General features: G+C 37.8%; 1 pseudogene; it reads left to right on the top strand.

Annotated features, from left to right (window-relative positions):
• Positions 1-27,071, top strand: part of LOC117416764 (YEATS domain-containing protein 2-like) — a 64,570-nt pseudogene that overhangs the window by 21,801 nt on the left and 15,698 nt on the right.

Below are 27,071 nucleotides of genomic sequence, written 5' to 3' on the forward strand. Positions count from 1 at the left end.
CTGATTTTGCAGGGTACTTTTAGTACAATACACAACCTTGGATTTTCCCAGTGTACAAATCACGCCAGTTTTGGCTACACAAATGATTATCTTCATAGAATTTACAATTTACAATATAGAAAAAAACCTAAAAATACAGTGTGTGTGTTTGTGTGGTATTCACTTGATAACAGAAGATATGCTCCTAATGATATTTTTAGTTTTAATTTTAATTTTAGGTTTATGATGCTATCAGAGTATACAGCTTTTTTAATTGCAATTTTAATTGGCTTCCCATTGTGAAAGGCTGTGATTTTCTTTGAACTAATTATGTTTTTTTTTTTGTTTTTTTTGTACAGCTGGATAGAACTTACACTGGTTTGCAGACACTCGGAGCAGAAACGGTAAGATTTATTTAAATACTGATTCAAGTATGTAGGCAGAATAGTCTAGTCTCAGTTCTTCAGATTGGTGTTCAGTGGAAGTGGGTAGTACTATTGTCTATAACAAGGGCAGACTTTTGGCATTGTGTCAAGTGCTTCTAACTTAGCACTGCATTCGTCGCATCAAAAAAGCTCAATGGTTTAAAATGAAAATTCCAAATAATGTTTACATGGATTAGGGCCACAGAATACAAATCTAACCATGTAATGAACGGGGGACCCATCTGAGATGGACTACAGACAAAACGGTTACTGGTACATTCAAATAGGTATGTGGATCATCAACACACTTCTCTTAATGTGACCATTCACGCTTCATCAGTCGGGTGGAGTCCAAAAGTAGCATATAGAGTGAATCTGAAACGTATTCAACATTTGATTGATAGACAAAACATTGTCAGTGAATTTTAATAAGGTGTGTATGGAATTTGGAAAAGAAGGCATTTATTTTTCTAGCTCCATGGTCTTGGAATAAACTTCAGGAAGAACTGAAACTTACTGTCTTGATCCCTTTTAAAGGAGTTCAAACAAAGAATTCACAGAAGTGGGCTCTGTCTTCAATCATTTATCACGTTTTTATTTTAAAACTTCATGGCAAAACCAACAGAAGTGACATAAAGTACTGAAGTACGTTTTGTTTTTGATGTAACGTAGTGGATGTGGAACTGCATCGGCACTCTTTGGGGGAGGACTATGTTTCCTTCCCCTGCTCTTCAGCGCAGTCACCCTCTCATCAGCCTCCTGCTGCCTCCTCCTCCTCCTCCTCCTCCTCCTCCTCCTCTCAGCTGTCTTCTGGGTTCGCTGCAGCAGCCCAGACCTCCCCTGTCAAACTCACTCAGGAGACCCTGGGGGCCTCTCAGAAAGGTGAGAAGGCAGATATCTCTTTCTAACCCCAAGGCCACTGATTTTTATTAATTTATTTGTATTTTTATTGTATGTAAAATATGATTGTATTCCGTTGCCAGTTTTTGATGGGCTATATTCTTTTCTGTAATATAAATGCTCATTTAATGAAGGACCATTTTGTTGAAAGACAAGAATGAAATAGGGAAGATGATGCATTCATACCAACTATAAAACACACTTGTTCTTCATGCTAGAAGCATTTAGTGAACTACAATGAGCTATGTTTTGCATTTGGTCTTGTATCACGATATATACCTCTGTTCTACATACCTGTTCACCACCATAACCCAATAAAGGTTTTCTTTTGACAACTTAAAACATTATTGTGTTTAAGGTTATTCGTTAATAAATGATCTAATTGGGAGGGAGACCATCTATAGATATTAAATAAAGCATTACAAGCAAATGCAATGTAGCTTATCCCTGTGATTATTGCTGTGCATATAGTATGCAGGATCAGATTACAGGACTATAGGCTTTTTTAGTTTTGCAGGTTTTTTTCTGCTGTAGCTTCAATTTCAACAATTCTAGAGATCTACTAAAACAGAGTGCTGTCATTTGTTAAAGGCAACCATGCAACATCTCCTGGCAGTTGCTGCCAACATTCTGTGTCTGGTGTGGGCTTGCCCACACATTGAGCTTGCACGTTATGCGTCCACTGAATTGGTTGGAAGTGTAAGGCAAAGCTTTGCCAAGTTATACAGATGTGGAAATCGATTAGAAACAGTCCCAAAACTCGGTTACCCAAGGGCATCTGGCATACTTTAATAAAGGCCATATATGCAGCACGTTCGTTGTCATGTTATTTGTCCCATGCAAAAATGTATTTTATTAGTACCAAGTCAAAACAAAGAAAACGTGCCTATTCGGGTCTAAAATTCAAACTGCGGTGGCTGTGCTAGGTCATACCTGTAGTACTGATTTAACTTGGCTACAACCGACAGGAATACTTTTTGTCTGCACTGACTTTCCACTTTGTTTTCTGAAAGCTGTTTATTTGATGTTCTGTTCAGCAGCCTCTGTAGTAGCCTTTCGTTTAATGTGTGATTCTGAAGCTAAATAGCGATCGATTGTATTTTCTTTAAGTCACATTCCAAGATGTGCAAAACAGTTACCTCCATCTGCATGTACAGTTTCTTTGGGAAATATCTTGACACGATCATTAGCCAAAATATACTTTTTTTTGCTTTTTTTGCATTGTCTTCCATTTCTGGTATTTTACCTCCAATGCTGAAAACAAGGTTTTAGCAACCTGAACCAAAACAATGCAGCACTGACTTTGTCCCACCCCCTACTGTACAGTAGAGGTCACAGAAAAGCCAGTACAGACGCACTGATAGGCTGAATAAAACATTGTTGTCATTTGAACAGTAAACAAGAACGTTTTGGGTTTGGAGTATTTTTTTGTAAATGTTATTTGTCTAAGGATGTGTTTTTTTTTTTTTTTTTTTTGCCTAAGTGCAATATACACAGGACGGCGAAGGAATAAAAAAAAAGCCTATCTACAAAAGGAAGATATGTACAATACACCTTCGCTATAATGCCCTTCATTATAATAAACCTTCAGCTATAACGAACCTGGCCCCTGGACTCCAAATAAAAAAAACAAAAAATATATAATATAAACACACTGTCAACATCCCTGTCTGTACACATGGGATGCCACCTTCGCAGTGAAGTCAACTCTTTTATCTTCATAAAAAGCATGCACTGTGTAACAATTCTGGAGTTTTGCTTTCTATACTGCGTTTTAATTCTTTAATGAATTGGATAAAGCAAAGGCAGAATACTGCATACATGAAACAAACAGGTACATGTAATTCTACTTTTATTCACAATATCAACTCATTAACTTACTCCAACAGTTTATCCTTCATTTTGATTGTTCTTTCGCTATAACAAACCCCTCGATATAACGAACAAATGGTTTGGACCCCCACAGGTTTGTTATAGCGAGGGTGTACGTTAGTTTGCGTCGCTTGCGTTGTGCAGTAGTTCATTTAAACAAGGTTTCTTTCTTTCTCTCTCCGTACTTATCAGGTATGCATTGGCCCCTAAAAGAGGTGAATTTCACAGTGACCACTCAATTACCCGATTTCCGTGAAATCATGATTTAGGTAGACCCCTACTAATATATTAGTCAAACTGCAGTTTTTATAAGGGGCTTATTTCCTATCTTCTGATAGAGAGCCAGGCGATACGATAAACACACTTAAATATTTGATTTATAGTTTATTTTCTTTCAAAAGCTGTCTGTTCATAACAGACATTTCTTTTGCTATTTTAAGCATGAAAAAAATTATTAGTTTATTTGACACCTTTATCCAAGGTGACTTGCAGGTGTTACAGGGCAATACAAAGTCACAGTGCAAAAACAATATATAAATACGCGATATTTTACACCAAGTGCAAATACTACTGGAATACAATATGAGATAAGAAGTAACAAGTTAGGATTAAAACAATGACATAATAGTAGTGTAATAGTGAAAGGGTAGTGCATCAGCTGAGAATCCAGTAACATGGTGCTTAGGTCAGGCAAGTCCAGTGCATAGTAGGAAGGATAGATTAAGAGATTTAGAAGTACAGTCTAAACAGGTGTGTCTGGAGGAGGCAGCGGAAGGCAGTGAGAGACGGAGCAGTCCTGAAGTTCTCCGGTAGTTGGTTCCACCACAGAGGGGCCGGGGAAGAGGAGCAGGCACAGGAGGATGGACAGTGGAGGGAAGGCATGACCATTCGGCCAGAGGAGGAGTGGAGAGGGCGAGAGGGGGTGTAGGGAGACACGAGGGATTGGAGGTAGAAGGGGCAGAGCGGTGAAGAGAGCGGTAAGCAAAAACAAGGGTCTTGAATGAGAGCAGAGATGAGAGTGTAGCCAGAGGAGAGTGCAGAGATGTAGCATGAGAGTCGCAAGACTGGGAGAAAACAAGACGAGCAGCAGAATTTTGAATGAAGTGAAGGGAGCAGATAACCGAAGCAGGGAGACCAGAAGGCTACATGGTAATGGTAATACCTGAAATGAAAAACAAAGGGAATATCCAGTGACACATACACACCTGCAGCAACTGTGCTTGGAGCAGTAAGAAAGGGATGAGAAATCTCAGATTTGAACCCCATTTCAATTATTTGTTTCTGTGTACATTTGCTCAATTTGTATTTCCCTCTAAACTGTGTTGCTCTTATTTTTTTCTCTTGCACAGCTGCACTACCTGGAATACAAATCTCCATGTTTATTTAACCACATGTGTAATGTACTTGTAATTCCTTGTCCTGATCTCTGAGCAGTGTCACGAAATCCGCAGGTTCAGATTTCTTTACGTACTCTTTCCATATAGCTCAGTACACACTCTTATCTCAGGGGAGACGTTAGGAGGACAGAGATGTTATTACTCCTAGTGGGGTATTGTTCCTGCACTGGACCCGCAATATATCCAGATGACTAATATAGCACCCAAGAAATTGACAGACTCATGTATTTAAAGTTTTTTTCGAATCGGAGTATGATTAGCACTCGTTCGGTTTATTAACGGTTAAATATTGGATAGAGTAGTTACAGGCTACTTCGTATCCCCAGCTGACAGACTCACTGGGCAGTCCAGTGTCTTAACAGATATCAACGTTAACACTTTAATACACATATATATATATATATATATATATATATATATATATATATATATATATATATAATTTATATGCATGTATTCAAGGCCGACAAGCAGGCCAAGAACACGTCACTTAAAGTACCCAATGGTCTATTTCAGCACGTTCAACAAATCACTCTCTTATTTCTAAAACATAGCGTGAGTCTCTTATAGCAATACATGTAATACATGTGAGATAAAATAGCAATTGATTAATGCTTACCCTTTAATATAAATCGTAAAAGGATACGACTGTCTTCACCAGGAAAATTAAACTGAGTTCATTCAGCTCAATTGTGTTTTGGTTTGCAGAAGATGGACCACCTTACCCTGTCTGGGATGAGTGTGGTAACTTCATTGTAATTACTGTGCAGTTTTATAGGTTTTTCGTCTCATTGGAATACATGGGACGCCTCAATTAAATCCAATCATTAATCTGGCGAGACAGATTCTACAAATAATAGTTTTCAAAAGATCCGGACTAACTTTTCAGAATTAATAGGTGTCATGTACTCAATAAATTCAAGACTTCATATTTGTCCAACTCAAAACCTATGATCTCATTCCTTGCTTTCCTCCGAGCCCCTCCTCCATCCGAAAAGTCAAGTGAACCAAAGTTCACAGGATCCTGGTTTATAATATAATATAAAAACACTACTGTTATATGTGCATGCAAAACACTATTTTTATATGTGTTATATATGAGAGATGTTCTTAATATGTGACATCATCTTCTAATTGATTATGTTTTACTAAATTAAAGGTATGTGTTTCTTTTAACATGTTGTTTCATCATTTTGTTAATGAGTCAGTTTTAATTCCATATACCATTGTCTAACAGAGTATTTGACAAAAGATTGTCTCATGCAGTATTTAAGTCAATTAGTTTCACTAGGTTTAAGTGGTAAATAGTTTTCATTAGAATTATTTATTCCTTACAAATTATACTAACCAGGCTCTGACCTGTACCTGACTTTTGAATGTGCTTTTCCAAGCAGTTTCCCACAGTCTCTTGCTTTTTCAAAAGCCAGAGTCTGTGCAAACACTTTTTAGATTTATGACCTAAAAATGTCTGTTAAGCCATAATTTCTGCATATTATTTAAAGATACCGTATATTCTTATCTGTGCTAAACCACTAATTCCATAAACCTTAAATTCCAACTCTATGAGACTTGCAGCTTTGCTGAAGTGGAACCCAAGGACATTCTTTCTTTTTAGATAAGGAGAGAGGCACCATTTTCACTGCAACAGTTTCAGAGAATCACATTATAAGGATTTCATCTACAATCATTAGACAATAGTATAGTGGATTAATAACAAGGTACATTATAGTATATTATTACAAACTTAACACAAAAACATAACACAACACCTTTTAAATTCTATAATTCAATGGATATCATAATGTCTAGAGGTCTTGTTGTCCAATAGAAGGAAAAATAATCTACCTCTTTCTCAGTTAATTCAATCGAATACTGCTCCAGCTTTTAATCTTCTTATCACTAAAGTCATGAACAAGCAATAATACTTGTCAGTTTTAAATAATATGTTTTCTCATTATAGCAAATACTTAAAACATACTATTAATCTTATGAAATCAAATAATTATTTTTAGTTTCAAATATCATGCTGTCTAAAAAAGGGGTTGATCATTTATTTTATTAATTTACAATACCTTTGTGTCTAATTACTATTCTTTAACTATTATGAACTATAAACAGTATCAATTAGCACTGAACCTATTTCATTATAAGATAATCTTTCAATTAATTTACTTCAGTTTAACAGTTGCTCCAAGAATTTATAATATCACTTTATTTATTTGGTGATTCCCTCTAAGATTTAAATCCAAATACAGGCCAGTATAATTGCATTTGACTCTTATATTTTTATAATGACTGAACTAAGCTTGACCCTGTTTTCTGTTCGTACAAAATCCAGCCGAGACAGGTTTTTTCTTAAGACTTTGGCTGTTTAAGGATTAATGTATATGTTGTAAAAAATCTTTCTTATCTTGTTTTGTTGGAACATAATTTAGTAGGTATGATTAATGTTCACTTTTTAGCCGGAATGGTACTTTTTATCAAGCGTCATGCTTTCTGAAGATATACAAGTGGTAAATCGTTCATCATATATTCTTTAAAAATTCTCAAGTACTTATTAAAAACATGTGTAGACTGACCCATTTCATGGATCAAGAGAGCCATCTACTGGTGGTACAATGATACTCTCTCTTTATCCCTCCTAGAACCTCTAATACTTCAATTTTATTCAAAGTTCATTCCATATTTGAAATTGCTTAGTCCATGTCCAGCATATCCCCACGTTCCCAGCAGGATTCAACTTCTGTGCCTGGTTCAGCTCTGGTTGGTTCCGAAAATACCATCACAGGTCCCTTTATCCAAAGTTTAGCATCACAGGTGTGAGACGCCATCTTCCTCACTTCGTATCTACAAGATACTTGGACACGTTTAGCTGGGACACCTTCTACACATTCCAATTTACCTAGATGTGCCCATTTCACTAAGTGACCTCCTTCACAATTCATGCATTCAATCCTCTTAAAACCTCTTACGCCCTCTAGTCCCGCGGGCGGAACACGGAACTGCACGTAAACATTATATTTCATAACTCATTTGTAATATTATTACAAAAGCAAGACAGAAAAAAAGCTGACTCAATATCAAAATCGTTGTTTTCCTACCGTCAAACAGCGAAGGGATTTTTTGAATCCGTCATTTCACCGCTGAGATATCCCATTCGCAATGTGTCTAGTACCCCCATGCTTCCAAAACAAAGGCGATCGACTAGCTTGCGTTTTGCTGCTCTGGTCTTACAACCTTGATGACGGTGAAGTCTCCCTGATCACGTTGTAGGGGAGGTCACAAGCTTTCCATTCATACCTTTACTTTGTTTGTAGCCCAATCCATTACAGAGTAATCGATGTGCAAACAAACACGCCCACCTCTTGAATGAGATAAGGGGAAAAAAAAGCCTTACAAAGGCTAATGCATGTGGCAATGGATAGCATGTGAGGTGCCAGAAGTTAACATCCCTTTTAGAACTTAGTGTATCACTGGACATAAAGATTTATACAATGTTTATTTTTGGAGAGGTTTGGGGACCCTTGGGCTTAGCTTTGTAAAAACTCCTGTAGAATTTGATCCCTTTGTTCAAACAGTTCCAAATTTTTACCCAGTATAGTAGACATGTTGGTGAAGCACTGGAAAAAATCTGGCTCTTTTCATATGCTACAAGTTGAAAAAATTACTATAGAACATAAAAAAATGAAAAGCGTTTGTTGTTTTTTTATGTATTTTTTCTGGATATCTCCTTCCAGTGTGGTACTGAGTAAGACTTTTATCACACCTGAGGTTTTAGTCTTGATGCCCAAGGGGTTACCTTGAATTCAAGCCCTGAACCATGCCTGTGCTGTCTATACTTTAGAAGATATTGTGATTTATTTAAGGGCACAGCCCCCCAGGCGGAAATTGTCTGTGAGGGGCTGGGGTTTTGACAGGTAAATATCTTTTGGGTCTACATTTAAATGAGAGAAAGAAATTCCTGTAGAATCATTGCATTCAAACATGATTCTACAGTGTTTAGCCAAATAACTGCAGGCCAGACAAAGTTTGGGCCCAGTCACTGATGACTTGCTTTGGCACATATTACATGCACACATAACAAGACGATTATGTTTCAATTTATGTGTCAGGGTTACTTCTGCACCTTGTACAATAGTTCTGGATCTGTACACATTGTTACTATACATTTCCTTCTGCTCACACAAGGTTACTTTGCGAGGTATGCCTTCCATCCAGAATACTGAAGGAGGCCAAAACTCACTGTTATTCATATTTTCGGCACTCAGTTACTGTTCTGCCTCACATCATCAGTAGCAAACTTAACATAACTGAATCTGAATCAGTTGATGAACCGTGCACTGTAGCTTACTGAGATCCTCCATGCAAAGGAGTCCAATGTTTTACTACACAGAATAACTAGTTCAGTGTCACCTGCGACAGCAGCCAGCATACAGCTTGCAGATATTTAACACTGCTATTTATTTCTTTATTTTTACAGGCTCTCCGATCTCAACTCCTAGCCATTCCCCCCTGCCCCGCACCTCTACCTCAACTCCAGTGCACGTGAAACACAGCTCCTCTGTGATCAATAACCCCTTGTGATGGGGTGCTAGCTTGCCCCTATAAATTTGTGTTTTGTTATTGTTGTTATTTTTACTGTTTTCATTATGTTTTTGTGATTCTTGGTTTGTTTTGGATTGGCAGGGAGGGGGTTAAATTCCTCCCTGTAAAGTGCATGTGAGTATGTGGCTGGAGCCTTAAGTGTTTAATTGTTAATTATTAGTTAATTGGGCTCCAGCCACAGACTATAAAAGACAGCTGAAACCCTTTGTTAGAGAGAGGAGTTTTTGGGTGAGTTTTGTTTGTTGGTGTGCGGTTTAGTTTTTTTGGTAAAGAAACTGTAGTGAAGGCTAATGCCCAGCCTACATTTCTGTATTTTGTTTAAACATTTTGTTTGGGCCCTTGTGCCTATTTATTTGATTATTTTTGTTTAATAAAGATCATTATTTTGCCCCTTCCACTGTCTCTGAGCCTCAAACCTCTGTCATCCTGCCACACCCCTATAACATTGTGGACAAGCCCGGACAGATGATTGGTATGGCAACTTCAACAGGGCAGCAGTGTGGAGTAGTGGTTAGGGCTCTGGACTCTTGACCAGAGGGTTGTGGGTTTAATCCCCAGTGGGGGACACTGCTGTTGTACCCTTGAGCAAGGTACTTTACCTAGATTGCTCCACTAAAAACCCAACTGTATAAATGGGTAATTGTATGTAAAAATAATGTGATATCTGTATAATGTGAAATAATGTATAATGTGATATGTTGTAACAATTGTAAGTCGCCCTGGATAAGGGCGTCTGCTAAGAAATAAATAATAATAATAACAGCAGTTAAATAGCGACCCCTTCAGTTTCACACAATTATAGCATAAGCAGAATAAATCCTAAACCTTAAGTGGTATTCTCACAGCCTTTTATCTCTGTTGACACTGTTACTACATTCACTGTAGAAGGACTTCCCATAGGTATAAATAAGTTATATATTCTACTTTGATCAGATCGTCCAGTATCAATAAATCCCAATTTTCTATTTGGGAATACTAAGGCTATGATAGTTATTTATTAAAAGAGAAACCACTGGTAGTATGTAGTTGACTTTTGAGAGTAACAGATTAGACTGAACGTTTGTTTAATACTGAAATCTTATAAAACTACACCTCATCATCAGGATTGATCTGTGTTAGCAACGACTGTAATATACACTGCCCTCCCAAACAATTGGAACACCAGTTTGAAACAGAAAAACTGGGGGTGGCACTTTCATTGCTCCGTGTACACCACTCAGACCCCTTACTAAATATCTTGGTATCACTGATAGATCATCCTCTGCTCTTTAAATGTAAGCAAAATGTTATTAAATTACTACCTTGGCAGAATAACTTAGGAGATATTTGTTCTTCATCACACTGAATGCTGTACCAGTCTTGGCAGTTATAATTTCTGGGAAAATTAAGAAAAACTATCACCAGTTGTCCTGCTTTGGTAGTAAATGGATAATATTTTGGGGAACACCACCATTTGTGAGATGGTCTTCTCATTAAATAATTTTTCCATATTTTTTCAAGAAGAGATAGTTATTCTGTGATGCCAAGATATTTTGTAAGAAAGGGGGTGAGGTAAAAGAGCAACAAAAACCCCACGCCCAGTTGTTCTGTACAAAGGTTGCTGTTCCAGTACTTTGCAAAAAGACAACCTCATGGTAAGATTTTGAAAAACCATGTAACCAGTTAATTAACTAAAAGTCACGCATTACACATTGACTTACAGTTTTAAAACAGTTGACGAGCTTAACTGTCTTCTGACAAAATTAATTCACGGTTTGTTTGAATGTTTTTTTGAACCAGGAAGTCCAACTGGCAAACAGATAAGTATTTCTCAAGCCTTCCAAGGAGCCAAATCACCAGCACCAAAGATCCACGGAAGCAATTTTATATCATCTGCTGTGAAGGTAGGTCTCCCTTCCCAACCACAAGGGACTTCTTTCAGTAGATGGCCAGGGTTTGTACCACCATTATTCTGTGATTAGTTTTGTGTTGGCAGCTGTTGCATCATATTGGGACACCACTAGAGACAACAACATGTTTATGTTTCATAGTTATGCAAAGCCTTGCATCTTCTCAAGCATTGTGTTGGAAATGTTCCGTGCAATGTTTTACAAAACCATTTGCCACAAACATTAATAGTGCATAAGGAGAAATTATGCAGAAAGTTAAATTGTTCAGCACATTTGATTAAACTTTGCATAGGACATGCATCTGACATTCGGGCAGCAAAGGTCATATTTTGTATTTCTATTACCAACAAAAAAGCCAAGATCCTGGGCAGGCTTAAAACCAGACTTATTGTATTTCAATCATTGCCAAAGAAGTTGATATCAGTAAAAGATGACAAGGGAGCGGGTGGGGGGCCTGAGCTTAGACTGGAGCTGAATTTCAGACTGACATTCTTTATTTGTTCTGATAAAGCTGTCTTCTAATTTTAAATCTTCCCCTCTTTTCTAAAGGCTTGGATAATAAAAGGAGAGCTAATACATTGCTAATAATTGCAACATGGCTCGAATTATTGGGCATAATTCCTTTTTCTGTTAAATTTATATACATGTCTGTGTAAAATTGAGTACACTCTCCCTCTTGTTGCATAGTTTTATAGTCTTTTTTTTTTTTTTAATCACCACATTTAAAAAATACTCTCAAGTGTACTGTACTGATTAGTGATGTGTTCTTCCGAATATATTTTGTGTGTAAATAATTTAAAAGTGTAAAGCTGGACAGTAATGTTTGTCTTTCTTGGCAGGAAGAATCTCTGTTTGCAGCCATGCCCCCTCTCTGCCCTTTTGGGAGCCAGGGCAAGGTGCAGAGCCCCAAGTCTGTCTCTGGTGGTCTTGGTACCTTCACAAAGGTAAGCCCAACTATATCAGACCTCTGGGTTTTGTGTGGAGTGCTTGTCAGCTCAACTACAGAAATAGATTGGGTAGGTTATTTTTGTTTCATGAGATGTCTTTGTATCAGGTACATTTTTAAAAGATTACAATAGAACCTCAAAATTACAAATTGATCGGTCAGCCGAACACAGTGCTTGAAACCAGAAATGATGGAGCTTGTGGCAAAATGTAAAAACATGAAGATCCGATGCCATATATTTTACCAGTGAAATGCAGCACTCCTTGCTTTATTTTTATTTTGTTATTATTAAGCATCCCTGTAGGATGCCACTGTTTCTACTCATAAACTATTTCATATGCTGACTTCATATTATCAGTGCAATGAAAACTACTTGGGCAGAATCTAGCTGCATCCTTCAGTTTGACCTTTTATCTTAGATGGGTGCCATAAAGGTGACTTTTTTCTAGATGATAAAGACCAGAAGCTTTGAGGTATCAGACACCTTGTTAGTGACTTCATATTGTCACTATTATTTAAACCAGAGCTTTATAAAATGTTTGAAATTTGGTCAAGAAAGACTTAGCCAAACCAAAATTAAGTCAAAACCTATAGTACATAAATTAGGCAGGGGGTCCAAGGCCGCTTAGGCATTTTGATTGACAGAGTGATCCTAAGGATTTATCATTTTAAATAATACTAGTTGAACCTGTAACTAAAATGAACTATGAGACTCAAACTAACCGAATGTTCTTAAATATATATTATTTAATTAATAATTCCTGGAAAGTTCCATACTTACAGTGCCTTGCATAAGTATTCACCCCCCTTGGACTTTTCCACATTTTGTAGTGTTACAACCTGGAATTAAAATGGATTTAATTAGGATTTTTTTGTTACTGATCTACACAAAATAGTCCATAATGTCGAAGTGGGGAAAAAAATCTACATATTTTTCAAAATTATTTACAAATAAAAAACTGAAAAGTCTTGATTACATAAGTATTCACCCCCTTTGCTGTGACACCCCTAAATAAGCTGTGGTGCAACCAATTGCCTTCAGAAGTCACATAATTAGCTGAATGGAGTCCACCTGTGTGCAATTAAAGTGTCACATGATCTCAGATTAAATACACCTGTTTCTGGAAGGCCCCAGAATTTGTTAGAGAGCATATCTAAACAAACAGCATCATGAAGACCAAGGAGCTATCAAAACAAGTCCGGGCTAAAGTTCTGGAGAAGCACCAATCAGGGTTGGGTTATAATAAAATATCCCAAACTTTGAACATCCCCCAGAGCACCGTTAAATCCATTATTAACCCTTTGCGGTCCATTTATTAAATGCGCGTCAGGCACGCCAGGTCTAATTTATTTTCACACGCGCAGTTAATTTTAGACACGCTGTTTAAAAGTATTTTTTCTCACAGTCAAACGGGTTTAAAAGGCCCTGCATATCAACAAAGCACTCACTAGGCATCTCCAGCCCAGCCCCACCCTTTCGTTTGCTATAGGTTTCACATATGCTAATAAATAAATAATAATAATAATAATAATAATAGTCGTATATACCGATCGATCATCTCCTGATCACTCGTTTTATCACCAAACTCCTCAATAATGCAATCCAAGTCATTATTTTATTACTATAACATCTCAAAAAAGCTCTGCAAATGTCTGTGATAATCGCTGTGCGCTGGTGCAGTATTAGATAGCTTGTTTCCTTATGACCGCCCCTATTTCTTTTTTTTTTATCGGCTTGTCTCGGCTCCTGTCGCTCCCACTCGGCCATTGAATGGTTTTTTTGGCTTTTTCTGCTGAAAAAACGACTAGAAACCCGTTTTTTGCGTTTTTATAATGATGTCGGACAGGGTCCGACAATGGACCTGATAGGAATAATTGCAATGTCGGACCAGGTCCGACAATGGACCGCAAAGGGTTAAAAAATGGAAAGAATATGGCGCAACCGCGACTCTGCCTAGAGAAGGCCGTCCACCAAAACTCAGTGACCAGGTAAGGAGGGCATTAGTCAGAGAAGCAACCAAGAGGCTAATGGTAACTCTGAAGGAGCTGGAGAGATCCACAGCTGAGATGGGAGAAACCGTCCATGGGACAACTATAACCCGGACACTCCACAAAGCTGGGCTTTATGGAAGAGTGGCGAGAAGAAAGCCATTGCTGAAAAAAAACCATATCAAATCCTGTTAGGATTTTGCCAAAAGGCATGTGGGAGACACAGCAAACATGTGGAAAAAGGTTCTCTGGTCTGATGAGACAAAAATTGAACTTTTTGGCCTTAGTGCAAAACGCTATGTGTGGCGCAAAGCCAACACTGCTCATCACCCTGAGAACACTATCCCCACGGTGAAGCATGGTGGTGGCAGCAGCATGTTATGGGGATGCTTTTCATCGGCAGGGACTGGTAAACTGGTCAGGATTGAGGGCAGGATGGAAAACACAGGGAAATTCTAGAGGAAAACCTGTTTCAGTCTGCAAGAGACCTGGGACTGGGGCGGAGGTTCACCTTCCAGCAGGACAATGACCCTAAACACACAGCCAAAGCTACACTGGAGTGGTTTAAAAACAAGAACCTGAATGTCTTAGAATGGCCCAGTCAAAGCCCAGACCTCAATCCGATTGAGAATCTGTGGCAAGACTTGAAAATTGCTGTTCACCAACGGTCCCCATCCAACTTGACAGAGCTTGAGCAATTTTGCCAAGAAGAATGGGCAAAAATTGCAGGATCCAGATGTGCAAAGCTGATAGAGACTTACCCAAAAAGGCTCACAGCTGTAATTGCTGCCAAAGGTGCTTCTACCAAGTATTGACTCAGGGGGGTGAATACTTATGCAACCAACAAATGTCTTCTTTTTTTGTTTAATTAACTTTTGTGTCACAATAAAAAAGATTTTGCACCTTCAAAGTGTTAAGTATGTTGTTTAAATCAAATGGTAAAAATCCCAATTAAACCCATTTTAATTCCAGGTTGTAACACTACAAAATGTGGAAAAGTCCAGGGGGGGGGGGGGGGGGGGGAATACTTATGCAAGGCACTGTATACTAATTCGACATGTCAGTAAGATTATTAGATAACTGCTGGAATTGTTCTTGAAGGATAAAGAATATTGGATTGGAATTTTTTCTTATATAAATAATAAGTGTAAAGACACTTTATATAGTATGTAACAGGGTAATTTTAAAAAAATGTTTGTAAATATATTATGACACAAATGGATTTAAAGTACACAAGACATGTTTTGTCTTTCTTTTTAAAGCTTCACTTCTCGCAATTAGGCCCATTGAAAAAAAAAACAATTACCCAATGCAGCTTCATTCCATCAGTCTTACAAACTTGTTTGACGGTTTCTTTTCCAAGGTCTTTTGCAGCATCAGTATGAACAATTTCCCCCACTCTTTTGTTGCTGTCAGGTGTTGATGCACACGGTGTTCTTCAAGGAATTTGCCTACAATAAGCATAGTAGCTTCAGGGTTTGCATTTACAGTTCTGGCCTAGTTTTTCTATTTCAGTTGAGGTTGATTAACGGCAGAAGGTTATTACATGTAATACAATGGGACCATATTGCTCAGGAAGTGAATGAGTACTAGGCAGAAGCAAGTGTTGATGATGCTGTGTAATTAGAGGTAAGAAACAGATTTGAAAGCCTTGTTTGGCACACCTTTCACAACAACAGTATAGTATGCTAGTTCCTCCATTTTTATCTTGTAATTTGTACATGCATTTTTAGTTCAACACATTTTTCCTCTAAACCACACTGCACATTTTTTTAAATTATTATTATTTATTTCTTAGTAGACGCCCTTATCCAGGGCGACTTACAATTGTTACAAGATATCACATTATAATGTATAATTATACATTATTTCACATTATACAGATATCACATTATTTTTACATACAATTACAGGCAACTCATGCAGTTACTCATAAAGCATTGCATGAGTAGCTGCATGAGTTGCCTGTCTGCAAGGTGTTTAAGCAGGACAACTGACGTGATGTACTCTGTGAATAATACTTCAAGAATTCCAAAACTGATGCCGTTTTAGCTCTGATTTTTCCTGTGAAAGAGAAATCTCCCCATATTATTGATCAATTGATTATTAAAGGATACAGCATGATCAATTTTCATTTGGGGGCATTTTGTACAGTTTTATTAAAGATCCATTGTAATTTAGATTAAGAATAATTATAAATATAAATCGTATCTGTTTGCAATTGCAAATTATATATCTTAAATACGTAATAGCTATTGTTTAATACCATTAAATGCGTAATGGTATGTTATGCCATTGTGCTCTCATGCTGCAAGCAAAGAGATGTTGCTGTGCAATAGGAACCAAGAAGGATCTATAGAAAAGTCCAAGCCAAGTCATATTTTTTAAAATGTTTTCGCTGCACAGGGTCCAATAATTTAATTATAGACACTTATACCCTATGGGGCAAACCACTGTTTTCACCTCTTACAACTATAGGGGCACTGAATCGGAGGTCAAACCAACTAATTTTGCCTAGTTTAACATCCTCTCGAATCCTCCTGGTGGGGTGCAGATTGTATTATACACATAGTAAAATCTGGACTACATTGCAGTGTCATTTTTCAGTATGATTCTGGGAAGGAGAAGACTCGTGGCAGCACTCAGTAGTGGCTGTATTTGTATAAACAAACTGAAAACGCATACCAATATAGGAATAATATGGCCAAAGGTTTTGCATCACATCATGTAATCAATGAAACTACAAAATTATATCGCAAAAGTCTACCAGAAACCATAATAGTAGTACAGTATTTTATGTTAGATTTTGAAATGTCACATAAAAACTACAAAGCGGTATGTAATTCAATAAGTTAATGTAACATTATTCAGCAGGTTTCATTCGACTTTATGAAGCAAAATTAGTTCATTCTATAGGGTGATACAAAACTTTTGGCCATAGCTATTCATAAGAATTCCCCTTTTAAGCACAGCACTACAGTGCTGTAAGCAGTGTAATGTAGTTTAATATGCAGCATAAAATACTCTATGTTTACAGTACACATGTCTGATCAGCTCAAACATCTAGTCATTTTAACCTAACAGATGGGGATGCTTAGCACAAGCAAAATGAGCTGGGACAAAAACTTATAAATCATTACATTAAATATTGAATTGTCCCAGTTTGTGATTGAATCAGTTGAAGAGTCACTATTATCAGAGAGAGTCTGACGAACCAATCCCAGGTTTAAGCTATGACTGCAGAATGAGTTACATACAGTAGTCATGTTGTTGATGCTGAATCCCTGGGATTCTTTACGACCCAAGCTGACAACGTCATGAGATCAATCAGCTACTAGGAACTGGACAGGTGTAGGTTGGCCGAACGGCCTCCATTTGTTTTGTACATTTTCATATGTTCACGTGTAACACTTTTGTGGGGCGAGCCAGTGCTGCTTTTTTAAATTTGTATACATTTAATAAGGGGACCAAGAAACAGTGTTTCTGTACAGTAATATAAATGGTTGTGGGTGTGTCACTGTAGCATGTACTCTCTTCCTAAACCAGGTTATTATAAAGCAAGAACCTGGAGAGGCACCTCAACAGCAGCAGCACCAGATGATGGTTTCCACGGCAACCTCGCAACAGACTGCCCAGCAGTTTGTCACAGTGAAAGGCGGCCACATGATTGCTCTGTCGCCCCAGAAACAAACCAGTGCTGTAGGAACCGGGACCACACAGAGCAAGGTATGGACACACCAATACACACACTACGCTACACTACACTACACTGCTCGCCCTTAATGCCATAGTTGGGAACCATAGTTATGAGATCTGTGTTATTTACCTTCTGCCTCATCATGAGAATCAGTTTGTTAGTTGGAATGGAATTATGGGGCAAATGAGAGCAAATACCATGCCGACTAAACTGGTTCTGCAGTATTAAGGGCCCTTTTTTAAAGGTGGTGCACTGTAGTTTAATTACTTACTTTTTTTTTTTTTTAGAACAATGCAAAAGCAGATATACAGCTATGGCCAAAAGATTTGCATCACCCAATAGAATTAACTCATTTTGCTTCCTAAAGTCGAATTAAACCTGCGGAATACTGTTATGTTAACATATTGAATTACATACCGCTTTGTAGTTTTCCATATAATTAACGTAAAATTGACTACAATTGAAAAATGTGACATTTTGAAATCTAACATGAAATATTGTACTACTGTTGTGGCTTCCGGTACATTTTTGCAATATCCTTTTGTACTTTCTTTGCTAATATCTAAATTATGTTTATATATATATATATATATATATATATATATATATATATATATATATATATATATATATATATACATTTATTTATTTATTACTTAATTACGTCTCAGTCCTAAAATTCTAGGTGATGCAACACTTTTGACCATGGGTGTAATTTCATCCTCTCATACATGAATTTATAAAAAATAATTATGCTGAAATTCAGTCAGACAATGAGCTACCACAATCCTTCACCCTGTCACTTTCTACACTTTCTACCAAAATGCTTCCAACCTGTTTCCAACTAGATAATGATTAAGACCAGCTTGCATTAAAGAAAAAAACCTGAAGATTTTTTCTCTGTTTTAGCAGCAAGTAAATTTCATTTATAAAGAAAGCTGATCTTAAACATTTGCTCAACTCCGGTAATTGAACCAGTCACAAAAATGCTGTACAAAGTGGCCCTTGTACATTACAGTTCAGTGGACCACTTGCTGTGTTCGCAGGTTGTGGGGATTTCTATGGGCTCTACCTTGCAGTCAGCCATCAAACAGGCTGTACCTATCAGTGGTGGTCAGATCCTTGTAGCCAAACCCAGCACTGCGGCCAACAAGGTGATCGGGCAGAAATAGGTGATCACACAGGGAGTGGCCAAGGCTATAGTGAGTGCAGCGAGCGCAACAGTGATGGTCCAGTCAGTGCACACTGTCACCAAGGCCCAGATGTCCTCCTCAGGGGCCCCCAAGACTGGAGCGCAAGGCTCAGGTAACATATCATTACAATTTATATACCTATATATTGTTTAGTAATTGTTTGTTTGTTTTGTTGTTAAACCAGCGATTGAATCAATTGAGATCGCAGCCTCATTTGAGAACACATCTAGTTTGCTGATTTCCTTGAACACCTAAGCGAATAGGTCCCCCAAATGAATATTGGTTGTTTATATGTTATGTTATGGTATTGTACTGACCACTAAAGTAGGGGGAGGAACACCCCTAGCCCCCTTCCGCCCTGAAGTGCCCTCTCTTCTCTATCTTCTGCCCCCCTGCCCTAATCTGATTTTGGCAACCATGGAACCATTCAACCACATAACATCTGGGAAGCCTGCACAGTATATACCACCTCTCATTTTCAAGGGGTAATACATCTGCAATTTATATCCGTATTGAACTTCATGGAGTGCTTATATTAAATCAAATGATTAATGTTTTGTTTTTAAACACAGACAATATGGAAAAGCTGGGATAATTCTGCTGGTTCAATACAGCATTATTATTATTATTATTATTATTATTATTATTATTATTTATTTCTTAGCAGATGCCCTTATCCAGTGCGACTTACTATTGTTACAAGATAACACATTATTTTTTTACATACAATTACCCATTTTAATTAGCATTGTTTGTTGTGCTTCTAATTCATAAAAGCAGGCTTGTTGGTAATAAAAAGCACAGTTGATGTCACATGAAATTACATCATGTAGTGTTAATCTGGAGTGACTGAAAGGTCTTTTATCCGTATAGTTTTGACAGTCTTCTATTGTATTGCGATTTGATATAAGATGAGGAGATTGTGATTTCTTTGTGACAAAGTTTGTTTTTATAAAATATTACAAATAATAATAGTACATCTGCCTAGACTTTGAAATTATTGTCAGGGTTTTCCCTGCGCTCCAAGTCAGAAATCTCTACTTGCTTTTTTCTAACAGCTCTGTACATGGTGTTGCTGATGGAAGAAATTGACAGTGTGCTCAATTTCGTATGTGATATACCTGGTTTTGGGGCTGTTGAAATGGCTAGTTTCTTTAAAAAAGTTACAAGTTACTGGAATACATTTGTACCTAGTTAGAGTATTTTATTACTTTGAAAAAAATGTAACTGGTTACAGTTACAAATAGTTACTTTTCAGGCACAGTTAACATTTTACAGGTTTGGTCAGACTGAAGCTGGAAATACTCTTTGAAGATCCAGCTATTGAACCCACTTGCTTCCTCCTCTGATGCTATTTCTAGTAAGATGATAAAAATTCCATGTTATGAATTAGCCGTAGTCCTTTTTTTTTAAAAAACGTACTATGTTATTTTTCCATTTAAAATGTAATGCATTACCAAGTTTTAGTGGCCTATCTGAAAAAGGAACCATTACAATTATAAGTTACTGAAAATGTAATCGGATTAAAGTAAAGTGTTAGATTTAATGAGTTACTTTATGGTGGATTGCATGATACTGATGGCTTAAATTTCGTATTTATATCCGTACTGGGGTGGTATGTGTTACAAACATACCAAACGTATAGTTCTGTACAGTAATAAGGTTGCTGCTGTTCAGGTAATTAACTTGCCTCTGATTCCAAATTATTGCTGTTAGAGATTATGACACAGAAAGATTGGTACCGGATGAGCATTATCAAGTTTACCATTTTGCCAGGCTTGATAAGTGGGTGCTAATGGAGGTCATCCAGTCACAGTTTAGTTTTGGTTTGCAGCCCTTGAGGATGAAAGGACTTTTTGAGGTCTTGGCTAGTAGCCATGGTATGTAACAACAGTGAGAAAATCAGACCAGTTTCCTCACTAATGAGTGCTCTCTCCAATAGACAGACTCCTGATTGCCTTTTTCATGCCAGTACAGTGATATAACTATGGCAGTGCCCTAGAGCAGATTAAATCCTTATTTATTTATTTTTTAGTCAAATGGTGATATGTTTAAAGAGACACTGGTTTCAAAGCATGAAGTTATGGATATTGTTATGGATATTGTCTCTAAAGGTGCACGCAGTAATTTGGATGCCAGTTTCCCTTCAAATAAGAACCCCATTTCAGTGATCTCTCTCTCTCTCTCTCTCTCTCTCTCTCTCTCTCTCTCTCTCTCTCTCTCTCTCTCTCAATTTGTTCTTGTTTAACTTTAACTTTAGTAAACTTTTATAAGGGTACTTAAGTCCATCTGGTCCTTGTCTTGTTTTCAGGCAGAAAGCAAATAGCATTAATAGCAGTCTAGCAGCACTGTGATAATCCAGAGCTTCTTAGTAACAGGGTGGAGACCCCCAGAACTCATTTCACAAACATCTGGTGGAAGTGATGTTATGGCTTGAATCCAACAAGAAACCTGGAAGATGAGGGCCTTCATATACTACATACTTCATAGACTTTGAAAAGGGTCTCTCACAGAACCCTGCTTGCCAAAGCTGATCAGTATCCCAGTGCAGTGGTTGTGTTTCTATGCACTCTGCTGTGAACTGAAGTTGTTTCTCAATACCCTTGAACAGATGTGTCTCTGGCAGGTACAGATGGTACTGAAGCACATCTAAATGTATTTCTGTATTATCCCCGAATGTGAATGATTGTGATCTACTTTTTCATAATTATACTGATAAAAGTTACAATGGAAGGGGATGCATCTTTGTAAAATACAGTCAGAGACAATTGGCACCCTACGCTGTTTATACCATAATTCAAGGTAACAGATTAAGGACAAGCATTTAGAAAACTTCAAGCACTTTTTAATAAAACAAAAAGCAAAATACACAATTTAGTAATTTAATAAATAATCTTTAAAAAAAAAAAACTAACAAACTTATTTAATTTAAAAGTGCTGGCACCCCTGCTTTAGCATGTTGTGTGTCCTTTTGCTTTTATTCTGTCTTGCATATTTCCTTCAACTCAGACAGACTGGATACACAATGCTTGGCTACGGCTTTTTTCTGATCAGTCCAAAGCAGTTCTGTTGGATTGATATCTGACAATTTCGAAGGCCATTGACTTAGCCATATGCTTTGGGTCGTGGTCGTGTTGGAAGATAAACTGGAGATGTGTGTGCTTCTCAATGTTGGGATTTACAAATTTCTGAATGTTTGGTTAAAAAAAGAAATGTAAATCATTCTTTCAAATTAAATAAATCACAGAAAAGGATGTTGAAAAAATGTAAATAATTGCGTTATGGATTATTGGGCCTCATTTTTGGGCATGATGTGTTTAATTTATAATCTGTATATGTCAGAATTGTTTTTGTCTGCATTGAGATCAATATGACAACAAGATAGAATAACCATGTTTAACAGAACTACATGAGTAGTAGGGATCTGTTTAAGTTAAAGTTATTATAAAAAAAAAAAAAACAGTTTGCATAATTGTACACAAACCAAACATGAAAGGTAGAACCAATAACATCAAGTAAACAATATAGTATGTGTTTGAAAAGTATCATACTTCCAATAAACTGCTTCAATGCTAATGTGGCTATGTTTTTTTTATTATTATTTTTTGCACCAGTGTTGGCAAAGCTTATACAGAGTTTTTCACTCAAAATATTTGCTGAACAGTAGCGTTTCACAAGGGGTGTGATAAGAGCATATGATTGAAAATGATAAACCAATAACAAGTTGCCTTTTTTCTAATGGTGATATATTTAAAATTTAAAACATGGCTCTCTCAATTCTCATTTCTAAACACTTTCTGCCTGTTCCTTGCCTAACAAGTGCAAAAGCCATTCTGTGTTCTGTTGCTAGGCAATCATGGAATGTTTCTAGGTACAGTAGTGCCCCAGAGTTGTTATGGGATATCATGACTGCAGCTTCATGGTCCACATTTGTGCTCCTAGGCAATGCTATGAAGTCTTCATTTTATTATTTTGGCCCGCATGTGGACCTGCAGACTACTTATTCAGTGGGAATTTTCAGCACAGCTTAATACAGGGATGTTAAAAATCAGGCTCACTGGTTTTACTGGATAGAGGCATCATCCTCATCACTTCTAATGTTTTGTGTAAATCCTGGCTTTATCGATGGTTCAAGACAAACACTGCTTCTGAATCTTGGATTAAGACAAACTAGTGAAATAGAATTTGATTTAAAATAAACCTTTATTAATAAAAACATTGGTGAGGGGAGGGCTAGTGTGGCTTCATTTTCAAATTATATATTTTTTCTACTGACATAATTGCACACATTTTATAAATGCAAAACAATATGTAAGATATTTGGTGTATTAGTGAGGCAATGTAAAAATGTTAGAGATCTGGGCACGGATTATATTTGATTTTGCAAAATAGTTTTTACAATAGAAACATCATTTCTTTTTTGATAAGGTAGCATTTTGATGTGTGTTTATTTTTAGAGATATGGTTTTAATATTCTTTTAGAATATACCAGAGCATAAGGACTGGTTTCCCAGCCTATCGGAGATACAGGAAATATTTCCATTGGAATATAATTTAAAATGTAGCACTCAAGCTGTCAGAAGTTATGTTCTGTTATTGTTCAGTGGACTTTTCAAAGCTGCTGCCTGTGCTGTATCCAGTCATTGGACAAATGTAATAGTCTTACAATTTAAAATCCATCGCAGATTAAACAAAAACTATTCCTCTATTAAATAAAGGGTTCTCAGTACGAGAATGGGAGTTTGGTGTGTGGTTGGATAGCTGGCCCAATATCTCTGCTTGTTGATTTGAAATTAAATTGATAAATGCTATTCTGTTAGAAAGGAAAAGTTGTGTTTCTACAGAATTCTGTTAAACTGTTTGTTTTTTTTTTTTAAATGAATGATTAGAAACAGAATGTTTTTAAATTCCTTTTCTCTTGTCTTTCCCCCTCTCTAGTTATGGCTACACTGCAGCTGCCAGCTAATAATCTTGCCAACCTGGCCAATTTACCTCCAGGCACCAAGCTGTATCTGACAACCAACAGCAAGAATCCATCAGGCAAAGGGAAACTGCTGCTGATACCCCAGGGAGCCATACTGCGGGCTTCAAACCCTTCAGGTAATACCAGTCAACAGTCCTTTCCGCCAGTCAGAGGTTTGCTCCCCTTTATGTCACAAATTGGATTACCATACATTATAACACAGACAAAGATGACTGGTTATGGAACCGGTTCTGTAATCAATTTGACCTGTTTTTAAAATCAACTTAAAGCCCTGTATGTAAAAAGAATGGAAGGATGGTAGTATACAAGGTTTTTCCTCATTTCAAATAGATACTCCTCTGTATTTAAAATAGACAGACAGGTGCAATTTTGCACTCCTGAGACACCTCCAGTAGTGTTTTTGCACCCCTAAAAATGTGTCCCTTTTTAATACAGGTACAGATCTTACTTTGCTCTACTGGATATTGTTGTTTTAATATTAATGTTAAAATGACCACCTACGAAAAGTTTTGCACAGAATTTTTAATTTTTACACAGATAGATATTTTAATAATGAATAAAAGAGAAATAGTGTCTTTCAGTAGAAAGCTGGAAAACATGGTTATTAATGAAAGCAAATGTTCATATCTGTACAAAAACCACCTTAACTGCCAGAGTAATTCATGCAGTGCTACCAAGGTATGCAGGAAGGATCTTGCTATTTTTTCCAAACCTAGTAAAGTGGTAAGAACATAATACAAATCTAATAATGCAGATTGCTTTTTGCAGGTCAGCAAAATGCTAGCAGTGCAGGAGGAGGCTCTCAGACTACCAGCAGCAGTCTACCACCGAACCTGTCCTACACCTCTTACATTCTCAAGCAAACTCCACAGGTCAGTACAAGCAGCAACAGCAGACACATAAAATGCATGGAGTTGGTATTAAAGTGTCTTGCTTGTGGGGTGATTATAAAAGCATGACTGCCGGACACAAGAGCCAAACATCTGTGTGTCAATACAAAACCTGCACAATGTAAATGAAATCAAGAACTCAAACACAGGGAAGCAAGGCTTTCATTGCATAGCTGTTGGAGCCAGTATTTGCTATAAGCTTGATTAGCTTCTGAACGTGGTTTGTCTTTAAGCTCAGGGGTACTGTAATTAAGCTCAGAGAAAACCCTAAATGGACAAAACAGATAGACAACATCCCAACAACTGCAACTGAATAGAAATAAGTTGATGGCAGTTATCAACTGGAGTGATGTAGTGCATTGCAGCACACATTGGTAATCGTACAAAGAAGGTATAGGATGAGGAAGTAGCAATGCTAAATTAACACATGGCAATTGGTTTTGAGGAAAGCTGTGAATAAAGAAGTGAGCTGTTTCTAAAGGCTATTCGGGACAGCTATTAGATCCACAGTGTTAGCCAGTTCCATATACACAAGCTTTCAGGCCTACCGGTAACTAATTACTGTTTTAGAAATGTCATGCTGTTTTTAACTTTTTTAAAAATCATTTGTCCTTGCCAGAGGAGGGAGTGTTACATTAAAATAACTTGGCAGCAACCTTCTTTGCCCTACTAGTAATGGACAGTTAATGATTGCAGAATACTGTTCTTTTGATTCGTATTGACCCGAAACATTGATTTTTCCAGGGAACATTTTTGGTTGGCCAGCCAGCACCTCAGGGCTCTGGGAAGCAGGTGGCGGCAGGATCCGCTAGTCACAGTGTGCCCTCTTCTTCTGGTCAGCAGCAGACAATCAGGGTAACTGCTGGCCAAAAGGCGGCCATCCTTGCGCAGGTACAGTTTTGATATCCTAAGAAAGTCTTTGACAAGCAATCTGTAGGCAAAGTTGCCCAGAAATACATATTTAATCCTCAGTATCAAAAGAGTTGTTTTGAGGTTTGTACATTAAATTACACCGAACTTTGATTTTACAAATACCTCTGTTATGTTGTGTGCAGTACTCTTCTGACCCATTGTCTAATCAGAAAATGCACTAACCACCTTCAACCCTCTGTCTATTCTGTTTACAGTTATCTACATGACCTAAAATGATCATTTTTGTGAACACTCCTGTGGCAAAGTGCCCCGCCCCTGTGTGCATTTGTGTGTTCTGTGTATGTATGTTGCGTGTGTGTGTTAATGTTGGTGTATAGATTGGTACACGGGATATAAACGGGTCTGTGTTTCACGTATATTTAAAAAGTGTAGATTTGTATGTAGGCACGAGGAGGGCACAAATCACTTCACGTGCTGGTTAAATGTAATATGTGAGCACGGGGTTGCACAGAATTAATTCACGTGCTGGGATTCAAGTGAATAATTAATTAGTAATTGAATCCCAGCACAATAGTATATATAGACGCACATTTCTTGCAGTCGGGGTTGGGTGTTCGGAAGAGGAGAACGGGTGAGAGAGAGAGGAGAAACTAAATAGTGAACGATCGTAAACGTAAAGTGTTTGTTCTCACCGTGTCTGTTTGTCTGTCCGTGCACCGTTTGTTTAGTGTTAGTCCGTTTTGTATGTCTGTTTATTTTGGCGCAAGTGCCGTGTCCTGTTTTTGTGCTGTTTCAACCCTTTTATTTGTTAATAAACGCTGAGTGCAGCCATTGCACTCAGCTCATCACCATCACCGTCTGTCTGTGTTTGAATTCCTTCCTGCTTCCGGTCTGACGCCACCCACTCTGGCCGTCTTTGTGACACGTGGTGTCATCGGGGGATAGCCGCGCCTCCAAGCGTCAGACCAGGAGGGGTCTGGATTAAAAAAAAAAAAAAAAAAAAGTCAATGGCAGAAGACGCCATCAAACTGCGGGGCTGGTTCCTAGAGAATGCTGGGCTGGAGGCCCAGTCTCTGCCCATAGTCGTCCGGGCCCTGTGGATGATGGACAGTGAGAGATGGGAGGCCTATCAGGAGGAACACACCCCAAACACCTTGGAGGAAGGTGTGGAGTTTGTCCTTAGCTACCTGGAGGCAACCATAAATGGAACAGCAGCCCAGGTAGCAGGACCACCAGCAGAGGAGTACCTCCTGTCCCCATCTCCACCAGCAGAGGGTGAGTACCTGCTGTCCCCATCTCCACCAGCAGAGGGTGAATGCCTGCTGGTTTTGCCTTCACAGCCCAAATGGGAGGAGCCCGAACGTCCTACGCCTGAGTGGAAGGAGCCCGAACATCCTACGCCTGAGTGGGAGGAGCCCGAACATCCTACGCC

The sequence above is a fragment of the Acipenser ruthenus genome, chromosome 12 (genome assembly GCF_902713425.1).
Source record: "Acipenser ruthenus chromosome 12, fAciRut3.2 maternal haplotype, whole genome shotgun sequence".
In the NCBI taxonomy this organism is placed as follows: domain Eukaryota; kingdom Metazoa; phylum Chordata; class Actinopteri; order Acipenseriformes; family Acipenseridae; genus Acipenser; species Acipenser ruthenus.